The sequence below is a fragment of the Doryrhamphus excisus genome, unplaced genomic scaffold, assembly GCF_037039965.1.
Source record: "Doryrhamphus excisus strain RoL-2023G ecotype Guam unplaced genomic scaffold, RoL_Dexc_Guam_v1.1 HiC_scaffold_24, whole genome shotgun sequence".
In the NCBI taxonomy this organism is placed as follows: domain Eukaryota; kingdom Metazoa; phylum Chordata; class Actinopteri; order Syngnathiformes; family Syngnathidae; genus Doryrhamphus; species Doryrhamphus excisus.
The window spans coordinates 6,689,019-6,701,860 of record NW_027621862.1 but is presented as its reverse complement, the minus strand read 5'-3'; the positions used below and the strand labels follow the sequence as shown (position 1 = coordinate 6,701,860).

Below are 12,842 nucleotides of genomic sequence, written 5' to 3'. Positions count from 1 at the left end.
GGCGAATGGCCGACAATTAGCCGAGGCTGCTTCTGGAGCAGTGGATGTATTCATCAGGGACACTCGGCGGAAATCACAGCGGGAACTATTTGCAATAAGGGGCCCACTCCCAGGCACGCTAAACAATCTGTTTTCCTTGTTTTAGCTTGTTCCACCATCAAAAGCCAATTGTTAAACTGTCCCGAAATACCTGTCAAGAGCACAAACAAGGTGTCCACCAGGTACCCGCCCTCAGACCCCAGCGTACCGATTGAGTCTGCGTCGGGGTACATAAAATAAAAAAAAAACATAAAATATTGCAGTGGTGTCCTGTGGCCGGTTAGCTCAGTTGGTCAGAGCGTGGTGCTAATAACGCCAAGGTCACGAGTTCAACCCCCGTACTAGCCACTCTTCTTTATGTGCTCCAGGAACAACAAATTCCCAAGGCGGCAACTTACCGGCCCCCATAACCGACATCACACCACCCACCCTCGACAAGACCGGGGAAAGGTAAAGAAAACAGCATGTCAAAGCAGAGCGGCAAAAAACCTCTTGGTCACCAAGACTCAAGGAGCAGATCAATGGGGGCAGTGGACCCCATTATCCTCTTCAGACCACGAGTGCAGAGAATGCGGACCGTGAAGAAACAACAAAAGCCCCCGTTGACAACAACTAACAGTACACCACCACAAGGAAAACAGCATGGTGGCGACAAAAGCCCAAAACCCCCCAGGCCCCATAACCAACAGCGCACAACCCAGTCAACTGCGAAACACCCCCATCAAGGCTGCCAACCGACCAGGGAACGGTAAAGAAAACAGCATGGCAAAGCAGAGCAGCGGCAAACCTCTCGCCCACCGTGACTGCATGACCAATGGGGGCAGATGACTCCATTGTCCGAGAACCAAAATTTTGACCACGAGCACAGAGAATGCGGTCTGTTAAGGATGAGTTAGTTGATTTGAGCTGGAAACATTTGATGCAATGGTGTCCTGTGGTCGGTTAGCTCAGTTGGTCAGAGCGTGGCGCCAAGGTCACGGGTTCAACCCCCATACTGGCCACTCTTCTTTATGTGCCCCAGGAACAACAAAAGCCCACAGTGACAACCACCTGTGAAACACCCTCGACAAGACTGCAGAAAGACCGGGGAGAGGTAAAGAAAACAGCATGTAAAAGCAGAGCTGCAACAAACCTCTTGGTCACCAAGACTGCAAGGAGCAGATCAAAGGGGGCAGTGGACCCCATTATCCTCTACCCAAAATTTAGACCACGAGTGCAGAGAATGCGGACCGTAAAGGAACAACAAAAGCCCCTGTCAACAACACCCCGGCCCTCATGCCCCAGTGCGGCGTTGCCCGGGGAATATGGATCGCAGGTATTTGTCAAAACAGGGGCTTGGTAGTCTAGAGGTCCCGAGTTCAATTCCTGGACAAGCCCTCCCTGTCCTTTGACCTGATTATTGCTTTTTCTTATGACACAATTCCCAAAACAACAGGATCAGTGAAGTTCAATCAACTTCAATCAAGTTCAATAATGGAATCTGACAGGATGTACTTCAGGACCTGACAATGTCTGTACCCTTGCAGGTTCCGTGGTGTAATGGTTAGCACTCTGGACTTTGAATCCAGTGATCCAAGTTCAAGTCTTGGTGGAACCAACTTGCCCTGCAGCAATCAAACATTTGGACTGTGTTTTCCTTGACCAGTTAATGTGTGATTACTTGTTGATTTGAGTACAAATACACAGTGGTAACCGTGGACAACAACTTGTCAAAAGCTCAGAACCTCACAGATGATGTCGTTGTATATCAGTTGAAATACAATGGAAACTGGATGTCAGTATTGTTACAAGCATGAGACTTGTCTACTCATGAGTCAGGGGATTTCACATGGATCCCTAACCCTAACCCAGGCCTTTGGTTTTTACGTTGTGTGGATGAGTGGTCTAAAGCGCCAGATTAAGGCTCCTTTTGCTCGGCAGGCACTGGTTAAAATCCCACAGCTGGCATTTTCCTGGTCAGGTCCATTATCCACGACGGGAATGATTTGGGAGCAAAGGACTGTCAGATTGTACAACACAGCTGAGTACTTTGAGAAGAAGATTAAGAGAGGTCTTTTTCCCATGAGAAGGGTTTGTTTTACCCGACTGGTTGTTGCAACCGCAACACTGCTCAAGGTTCAACATGACATTGTCACATACAAAACAGGAACTCCCCTTCAGTGTAACGAACCCCGGGCTTCCATGTGACAGGCGGATATACTTTCCACTATACTAACGAGGACTGCTGCTGAGCTGATGACAGCAGTTCGCAGATAGCATTTCAAGATGACCCCAACCATTCAACCGAGACCGAAGACAAATCCTATCTCCAGTCAAAACCTATCCAAAGCGCACTGAATCCTAGCCACTAGACCACCATGGACCTTCTCTGCCAACACTGCAACAGCAGCAGAATTAGCTCAAATGGTAGTGCGCTTGCTTTGCATGTGAGAGGTAGTGGGATTGATATTTGTTTGGATGATTTGTTTAGATGATGTAGGATAAACTGTGCAGTTGTTTATTTAAGAGGATAAGTGTAGATAAGCTAGGAAAACTGTTGTCCACTGTCCATTAAAAGTGACCAGCCATTTGGTATTGAAAATTTGGATGGTAGGTTCGTCCTGGAAGATCGAAAAAAGGTCATGCAAAATGGGAAGCAATCTAGAGTTATATTACACAGACTCGAGATACATGACCACAAGTTGTTGCTATTCCCAAGGGTGTCTGAGCCATGCATTCATTCTTCAAACAAGGGAGTGCATCAGGACTTGAATTGGAGACCTCTTGATCTGCAGTCAAATGCTCAACCACTGAGCTATAACCCCTCAGACACACCAAACATCATTACACGATGGGAACTAACTTCTGCATATGCACTTCACCAGCACACATCCTCATGGTGACTGGGAGAATTTAACAAACAAAGAATGACTTCTTGATGGGTCAGCTGGGTCGAAAAGGTTTACTTAAACAAGTTATTCCTCATGTGCATGTCATCTCCTTGGCCTTCTCGGTGTTGAGGATGAGGGAGCAGAAATCTTCTGGCATACTGTACTTAACCACAGTAGGAGGATAAAGGAGGTTGGTTTAACTTTTATGGGAAGGGGCCTACCTTTCACCGAACCACTGAAACTGGACAGACTTGTGTAGCCCCGCACACAAACCAAGTTTCTTCCTCACATGCTGCCAGCTGATCCTTGACATCAGCTGTCACAAACATTCGCGTCATTTGGGGAACTCATCCTGATCCACGGTTACAGCTGATTTGTAGAGTAAGTAAAAAAGTCACCATACACTTACTGTTAAAGGAAGACACAGTCCAAACACTCAATTGCTGCAGGGAAAGTAGGTTCCACAAAGACTTGAACTTGGATCACTGGATTCAGAGTCCAGAGTGCAAACCATTACACCATGGAACATGCAAGTGCATTGTAGCGTCCTGGAGTACACACTGTCAGATTACATTAGCAGACCAAACATCATTACACGATGGGAACTAACTTCTGCATATGCACTAAACCAGCACACATCCTCATGGTGACTGGGATAATTTAACAAACAAAGACTGACTTTTTTCTGGGTCAGCTAGGTCGAAAAGGTTTACTTAAACAAGTTATTCCTTGTGTGCACGGTCATCTCCTTGGCCTTCTCGGTGTTGAGGGTGAGGGAGCAGAAATCTTCTGGCATACTGTACTTGACCACAGTAGGAGGACAAACGAGGTTGGTTTCACATTTCAGGGAAGGGGCCTACCATTCACCGCCAGATTAAGGCTCCTTTCGCTCAGGAGGCACTGGTTGAAATCCCACAGCTGGAATTTTCTTGGTCAGGTCCATTATCCCTGACTGGAAGGATTTGGCAGCAAAAGACTGTCAGATTGTACAACTGAGCACTGAGAAAAAACATTAAGAGATGTCTTGTTCAAGGGGAGAGGGTTTGTTTTCCCAGACTGGTTGTTGCAATTGTAACCCTGCTCAAGGGTTACAACGTGACAACACTATCGAGGACTGCCACTTCTGTTCTCCATCCATCCTGAACTTCAGGTAAAACAGCACAATTGCTTTTTCCGAGCGAGTGAGCGACGAGACGGACATAAACACGGCAAACTACAGTATAAGTGAAACAGTTACACTGAAAAGATACACTGTGTATCTTATCCAAAGGTACCAGAGAGAAGAGGCTACAGGAGTGCTGGTGGTTGAGGGGCATAGCAAGGAAGGACAGCCTTCTGTCATTCCTTCGCTATACCCTCAGCTTCAAGAACATTAATACTCTTCTTGACATAAAAGAAGGATCCTTGCCACGCCACAAGTGGTCCTTCTCCAGGCATCCTGTCTGATCAAGCTGATCAAGGAGCAGAGCCAGTGCAGCCTTCCTCCACACCTCCCACCAGGCTTTTCAACTTTGTTCACGCCTCTGTTCACCCTCTTCCCTTCCAAACTACTACTGCGACTACCTCTAATACCATGGCCCCTGTCCCAGCATCTGACTCGAACAATAAAGTTTCTGTAACTGAGCTTGTTAGAATAAAGTGTATATACAATTATTATTTTGTTTATCACCCTTATATCCATTTGCTTAGACAATAGAAAGTGTTTGAATGTGCTGAAGAAGGAATGTTCCCGTGACCCTGATCAGAGACCCCCAGCAACCCCCAGGTCCTGGAGGTGCCTGGATGCAGCAACAGCAACCCTGCAGATGTTCATGTGAATCCTGCAAGAATGTGTCAAGATAAGAACTAATAAAACATTACAAGTAATTGCTCTCACATACACACACACACATAGACAAACAAATACAGCTCGTGCAACTGCCTTCTCCACCCCCCCCTAGAGTTGCACGACCATGTAGTAGGGACCCCCGAAAGAGAATAAAAGGAGAGGAGTGTGAACTGCATATTCAGAGTGGAGCGGCATGTCACTGGGTATGTGGTTTCACTCTCCTCGCTGTGAGCAACTTAGAATATTGTTGTCTGTCTCTTCTGAATTTCTGTATTTAAGTGTTTTTTAAACATGCGTCACAGGAGTTTGAACCTGACAGAGCTTCAGCCAAAGCAAAGCTAGGTAAAAACGTAATCATGTGTCCCTTTGTCGGAATAGTTGCATCTTGTGCCTGTAGTGACACTGCCTGCAGTGATGGTTATTTCACCACCACCACCTGCTCATACCCCGTTGGAGCAGCAGCAACCACCTCCTGTGTCAAAAAAACTCAAACAAAAACCATGTCTGTGCTGTGGCCAACCAAAATCAAAATATCAAGGTAATGGGACAGCAACACACAACGTTTATCAACGAGGCCCTGTCAGATACTCTTATTGCTGCAGAAGGTCTGACAGACCCTAAGATGCCGTTTAAAGATTTCAGTCAAACAGACTTCTTCCAGCGAGAGGTGGATGAGACAAGAAAGAGGGTGGAGGAAAAACAGCAGAAGAAGAGAAAGAGGGAGGAATCTCCTCCACCCCCTGTCCGAAAGTGCCTCTGCAGGATGCAGCTGAAGCAGGGCCGGAAAAGCCCCCGCATCCACGCTGGCTTCAGAGAAGTACATCTACTTGGGAACTGGAGGGATTTCCAGGCCTCTCCTTTCTATGACAAGGAGAAACAAAGGCGGCAAAATAAGTGAACAATATGTATGTTCATTATTCATAACTGCTTACATGTAGATTATTATTTGTTTTTTTATTATTGAGAGTGTTCTTGAGTGTGGCAACCTGATAAATAAATATTCTTTGTTACCTTGCATTGATTTTGTATTTTATTTCAAGCACTGGTATCAATATAAGCCTGATAATTTGTAATGATATAGGGATTAATTGGAAAAAATAATATTGTGGAGAAGAAAACTGTGACTTGACTGATGGCTTAGACGGGATTCAAATACCTGACTTCATTTCTCCAAAGTCTCTCTGCTTGTCTGACATCTGTCTCGCATCCTGATTGGCTGGCAGCAAAGGGCAACAACACACGCGTGGCCCGGCCGACGCACTGACCATTGCACAGAGACTACATCAGCATCACTGCAGTAAGGTTTCAATAAGTTTCTACTTCTGACAGAAATTTGCAAATACTCAAGTGCTGTCCGCCTTAACTCTCAGGTGGTCCGGACTGTTACTTTTCAGGTGTCATTCTGAGTTCTGCCCATTCGCAGGAAAAAGAGCCTTTGTACTTTTTTCACATGAACTCTAAAAAAAAGTATAAGCTGAGAGACACTGCATTAGCTGGGAATTGACACTGCATTGGCAAGCTAGAATTCTACCACTGAACAACCAATGCCACATGGGGAAACACTGTCGGAGAAAAAATTAAACTGTCAAGTGGCTGAGCCTATGCAAAGTGGCGCTGAATGACAAAACATCACAATGTCATACTCTTTGGATTTAGCACCTTCTGGCGTAATGGGATCCACAACAATCATGTCAGCTGTCGTTTTTGAAGGGCAAGTGACAAAAAGAGGTACGTGGATCAAAATTCAGCTGCCAAAGTTTCACGGACCACGCACCAGGCACTGCTGGGATTTGAACCAAGGATCTCCTGTTTACTAGACAGGCACTTTCACCAGCTAAGCCACAGCGCCAGCTGAGCAAGTAACCCCGGCAATGCTGCCTTTACTCTTCTAGACATTAACTGCTTGCAACGTTGAGACAACGCCACTTGTCGTGTGTCATTTGGTCAGCAGGTGGGGAATCCCGTATGTATTTGGCACCGATACAAAGGGTTTACCAATTGGGAGGAATGCAAGGGCTCTCCAAAAGAGTCCAACACAAGTGTCACACGAGGGTCTAGAAATGGTCCCTGGGACTGACACAAATAACTAGGCTGTTAATCTGGACTAACATAACATAATAACCACATGGAAAACAAAACGCAGAGTGTATGAATGCCTTTTAAAAAGTGGACTCTGGAGGGTCAGGGTGGCATTTCTCCTGAAAACAGTCTTTGTACCTCAACGTGACCTCTGATAAAAAGTATAAAAACCAGAGTCATGGAAATACCAGTAGAGGACTGCTGGAATTGGAACCAATGAGCCCCTCTTTTCTAAGCATGTAATTCTAAGCATTGGGCCTGCGAAGCATGCAAACTTGACAATGGTGCCTTTAGTAGAAAAGGAAATCCTGTGCATCTGGCACGGACACAAAAACAGTTCGCCAATGGGTAAAAATGTTCATACAAGGGAGGGAGACCAAAGTGTCAATTGTCACCTGTGAAACACCCTCGAGAGGTAAAGAAAACAGCATGTCAAAGCAGAGCGTCAACAAACCTCTCGGTCACCAAGACTGCAAGGAGCAGATCAATGGAGGCAGTGGACCCCATTATCCTCAGCAATTTAGACCACGGGTGCAGAGAATGCGGACCGTGAAGGAACAACAAAACCCCCCATCGACAAGACCCCACCCCTCATAACCCCCTGGCCCCATAACCAACAGCACAGAACCCAGTGAACTGCGAAACACCCCCATCAAGGCCACCAACCCACCAGGGAAAGGTAAAGAAAACAGCATGGCACGGAGAATGCGGTCCGTTAAGGATGAGTTAGTCGATTTGAGCTGGAAACATTTGATGCAGTGGTGTCCTGTGGTCGGTCAGCTCAGTTGGTCAGAGCGTGATGCTAATAAAGCCAAGGTCATGGGTTCACCCCATCTGCTCCAGGAACAACAAAAGCCCACGGCGAAAACCCATCGGGCCCCATAACCAACAGCGCACAACCCAATCAACTGCGAAACACCCCCAGCAAGGCTGGAAAAGGTCGGTCAAGAAAACAGCATGGCAAAGCAAAGCGGTGGCAAACCTCTCACGCACCGTGACTGCATGAAGCAGATCAATGGGGGCGGCGACCCCATTGTCCTCTACCCAAAATTTAGACCCCGAGTGCAAAGAATGCGGACCGTGAAGGAACAACAAAAGCCCCCGTCAACAACACCCCGCCCTCATAACCAACAGGACACCACCACAAGAAAAACCTATCCAAGGGCACCTATGGCGTCAGTGTACGTCAGGTTGGGGTTTACACACCTTGTCTGGTCCTCAGGGCGTCCGGTGGCATGAGGTGAGACCCTACGGAAGTAGCACTATAGGCGCTCCACATCAATTAACAATACTGTTATTGGAGGAAGGAAAGAAATCGGGGCACAAACACCAGTCATGTTCTCGGTCGGTAACCTATCACTCACGCCGGGTCCACCGCACCACCACCAGAGGTCAGCCCTGAGGATCGGCCAGAAGAAGGCATCCACCAGTAGGTAGAATTACACTAAGAGGTATTAATGCCGGGTTGTACCAATCGGGAACCTGTGGAAACAGTATTGCACATAAATTTACCTTTCGCCACTGTGCTGCTGAATATAAGCTTACCTTTGACCTCTGTAACCTTGGAGTGCGCTATGGCGAATGGCCTACAATTAGCCAATAAAACAAAGCATTCCTTGTAGAATTTAGGCAATCAATCCCGCTACCTCTCACATGCAAAGCAAGTGCTATACCATTTGAGCTAAGGTCCATTCTCAGAACTATATTGGTTCTTGAATTAACTGACTACTGGATCGTGGGAGGGAGCAAAGCAGCGGCTCAACATAGTCAACAGTGCATCCCATGCCGGAAAGCTCGAGGAGCGACGGAGGAACAAAAGATGGCTAACTTACCTCAAGACCGCATTGAGCCTTCCCCACCAATTACCTATGGTGGCATGGATTGTTTTGGCCCCTTTCACACAAAACAAGGGCGTAAAGAACAAAAACAGTACGGCCTACTATTCACTTGTCTATGTTCTGGAGGTGTTCACATAGAGATGCTCGAGGACATGACCACTGACTCATTCATCAATGCCCTAAAATGCTTCTTTGCCATCAGAGGTGCTGTTTGGCACATCCGATCATATCAAGGAACATACTTAGTTTGAACTGAAAATGAAATGGAAAAGTCACTAAAGGGAATAAACACAGAAAGAGTAACAGAATACCTGGCAGACAAGCAATGCAACTTTGTCATAAATGCAAGCCATATGGGAGGTGTTTGGGAGCGCCAGATCAGAACCATCAGAAGCATGCTCATTTCAGTCCTAGCAAACAGTGCTGGCAGGTTGAATGACACTTCCTTGAGAACCTTTCTTTATGAAGCCATGTCTGTTGTGAATAATCACCCTCTTACTGTGGACAATGTAAACAACCCATGTGTCTGGAACCACTGACACCTAACCACCTGATTACCATGTAGTCATCTATTCCCATGCCACTACGTGTTTCCAAAATGGCGCCGCAGACGGCTGCCTCGGTGTGTTGGTCCTCCAGCACCTGGGCTCCGCAGGAACCTATGCTAGGATCTTGTTTGTGGACTTCAGCTCCGCCTTCAACACCATCCTCCCAACTCTGCTCCAGGAGAAGCTCTCCCAGCTGAGCATGCCTGACTCCACCTGCAGGTGGATTACAGACTTCCTGTCTGACAGGAAACAGTGCGTGAAGCTGGGCAAACACATCTCAGATACAAAAACCGTCAGCACCGGATCCCCCCAGGGCTGTGTTCTTTCTCCTCTGCTCTTCCTGTACACAAACAGTTGCACCTCCAGTCACCAGTCTGTCAAGCTCCTGAAGTTTGCGCACGACACCACCCTCATCGGACTCGTCTCTGACGGCGACAAGTTCACCTACAGGTGGGAGGTTGACCATCTGGCGACTTGGTGCAACCTGAACAACCTGAAGCTCAACACCCTAAAACAGTGTAGATGGTTGTGGACAACAGGAAGAACTCAGCCTCTCCTGTCCCCATCACCCTCTGTGACTCTACGATTGACATTGTGGAGTCCTTCCGCTTCCTGGGTACCATCATCTCCCAGGACCTCCAGTGGGAGCCGAACATCAGCTCCATCATCAAGAAGGCACAGCAGAGGATGTACTTCCTACGTTCCTATGGCAGCTGAAAAAATTAATCCTGCCAAAGACAATGATGGTGCACTTCTACACCCCCATCATTGAGTCCATCCTCACCTCCTGCAATCTTCCATCCCTCCAGGATCTGTACGCCTCCAGGACCCTGAGGCGTGCAGAAAGGATTGTGGCCGATCTCTCTCACCCCGGATACAGTCTCTTTGAGAGGAGGCTGCGGTCCATCAGGACCAAAACCTCATGCCACAAGAACAGTTTCTTCCCATCTGCTGTCAGCCTCATCAACAAGGCCCGGAACCCCCTGGCACTGTTCACACCCCACCTCTGCCTCATCCTGCCACTTTGACACTCTATATGTGTTAAATTAACGCTCAGTTTGGACTCTTAGGAAAAACAATCAGACTGCACTTCCGGAATAACAAACAAAAAACAGACTGTGTACATATACTTTTACTGCATTCTGTATATTTTGTATTTTCATTTTTTAATAGATGTGTCTGCACCTACTTCACCAAAACAAATTCCGAGTATGCGTTTGATCATACCCGGCAATAAAACCATTTCTGATTCTGATTCTGACCACCTGGTAAATTTGTCAGGGAGGACTTGTCAGACACTCTGCTTCAGACTCTGCTTCCTCTATGGAAGGTATGTCAGTGGAATTGAGAAGGGCCTCAAAGTATTCCTTCCACCATCCGACTACATCCCCAGTCGAGGTCAGCAGGCCTCGTCTCCACTGTAAACAGTGTGGACTGGGCACTGCTTCCCTTTTCAGAGGCGCCGGATGGTTTGCCAGAACCGACCGAAAGTCGTGCTCCATGGCCTCACCGAATTCCTCCCACACCCGAGTTTTTGCCTCGACAACCGCCGGAGCCGCGAACCATTTGGCCTGACAGTACCTGTCAGCTGCTTCCGGAGTCCCACAAGCCATCAATGCTGGATAGGACTCCTTCTTCAGCTTGACGGCGGCCCTGACCTCTGGTATCCACCATCCGGTTCGGGGCCTGCCGCCACGACTGGCACCGACCGCCGGTGCTTCCCCCCGGGATGCAGGTGGAGCTCTGCCAGAGGTGAGAGTTGAAGACTCGACGAATGGGAGACTCTGCCAGACGTTCCCAGCACACCCTCACTACTCGTTTGGGTCTACCAGGTCTGTCCAGCATCCTCCCCCGCCATCTAATCCAACTCATCAACAGGTGGTTATCAGTTGACAGCTCAGCCCCTCTCTTCACCTGCCTGTCCAGAACATGCGGACGCAGGTCTGATGATACGACAACAAAGTCAATCATAGACCTGAGGCCCATGGTGTCCTGGTGCCAAGTGCACTTATGGACATCCCTATGTTTGAACATGGTGTTAGTTATGGACAAACTGTGGTTCGCACAGAAGTCCAATAACATCACACCGCATGGGTTCAGGTCAGGGAGGCCGTTCCTCCCAATCACGCCCGTTCAGGTCACACTGTCATTGCCCACATGGGCGTTGTAGTCTCCGATCTCCCGTTTGGCGCCTACGCACAAATGACAGTCAGGAGCTTTTCCCCAGCCCGAAGGCGTAGGGAAATTACCCTCTCGTTCACCGGGGCTGACTCCAACACAGAGGCACCAAGCCGGGGGTCTATTAATAAGCCCACACCAGCTCGCTGCCTCTCCCCTGCAGCAACTCCAGAGTAGAACAAGGTCCAGCCCCTCTCGAGGAGTTTGGTTCCGGAACCCAAACTGTGGGTCGAGGTGAGTCCAACTGTCTAGTCGGAATATCTCAACCTCTTGCACATGTTCAGGTTCCTTCCCCACCAGAGAAGTGACATTCCATGTCCCAAGAACCAGTTTTTTTTTCAATTTTCATGGACAGCCAAGGTGTTGAGGGAGTCTGTTTCAGGGGCCTTAGAATCTCATCTCTGCTATTTGCAGATGATGTGGTTCTTATGGCCTCTTCGGGCTGTGACCTTCAGCATTTACTGGGACGGTTTGCATCTGAGTGTGACGCATCTAGGATGAGACTCCAAATTTGAGTATCTCCAAATCAGAGGCCACGGTTCTCAGTCGGAAAAGGGTGGAGTGCTCCCTCCGGGTTGGGAATGAGGTCCTACCCCAGGTGGAGGAGTTTAGGTATCTTGGGGTCTTGTTCACGCGTGAGGGAAAGTGGGAGCGTGAGGTCGACAGACGGATCGCGCAGCCTTGGCAGTAATGCGGTCGCTGTACCGGACCGTCGTGGTTAAAAAGCTCTCAATTTACCGGTCGATCTATGCTCCCACCCTCACCTATGGTCATGAGCTTTGTGTCATGACCGAAAGAATGAGATCTCGGATACAGGCGGCTGAAATGAGTTTCCTCCATAGGGTAGCTGGACTCACCCTAAGAGATAGGGTGAGGAGCTCAGTCATCCGGGAGGGCTCAGAGTAGAGCCGCTTCTCCTTCACATCGAGAGGAGTCAGTAGAGGTGGCTCGGGCATCTAGTCCGGATGCCTCCCGGACGCCTCCCTGGTGAGGTGTTCCGGGAAAAGGCCCCGGGGCAGACCTAGGACACGCTGGAGGGATTATGTCTCACAGCTGGCCTGGGAACGCCTTGGTGTCCTCTCGGTGGCCGGGGACTGGGAAGTCTGGGCTTCCCCACTAAGACTGCTGCCCCCGCGACCCGGACCTGGAAAAGCGGAGGAAAATGGATAGATGGATGGACTTGTATACTACAATGAGATGGAGACAAGTGCAATATTTATCGGAACAGTTCTGGAAGGAGTATCTGACCAACATTGCTCTGAGACAAAGATGGCATACGCCAAGAAGAAACATGCAAGTTGGAGATGTGGTGATCGTCAAAGAGGAGGAGGTTCCCCGAAATGAACAGAAACTGGCCATAAGAGTGACGATGGACCAGTGAGGACAGTTAGGGTGTTTCACGATGCTTCAATGTCCCGCATTGGCATGTGAATGCACTCGAGAGCAATAAATGCATGGAGGA

The 12,842-nt window shown here is 48.4% G+C and overlaps 2 non-coding genes across 2 annotated transcripts; both read left to right on the top strand.

The window, feature by feature from the left end:
• The first annotated feature begins 313 nt into the window (after window positions 1-313).
• On the top strand, window positions 314-387 carry trnai-aau (transfer RNA isoleucine (anticodon AAU)). The gene has a single exon. It is a non-coding gene; the product is annotated as a tRNA-Ile (tRNA).
• A 1,177-nt stretch (window positions 388-1,564) lies between these two features.
• trnaq-uug (transfer RNA glutamine (anticodon UUG)) lies at window positions 1,565-1,636 on the top strand. Its single transcript has one exon. It is a non-coding gene; the product is annotated as a tRNA-Gln (tRNA).
• The last annotated feature ends 11,206 nt before the right edge of the window (window positions 1,637-12,842 follow it).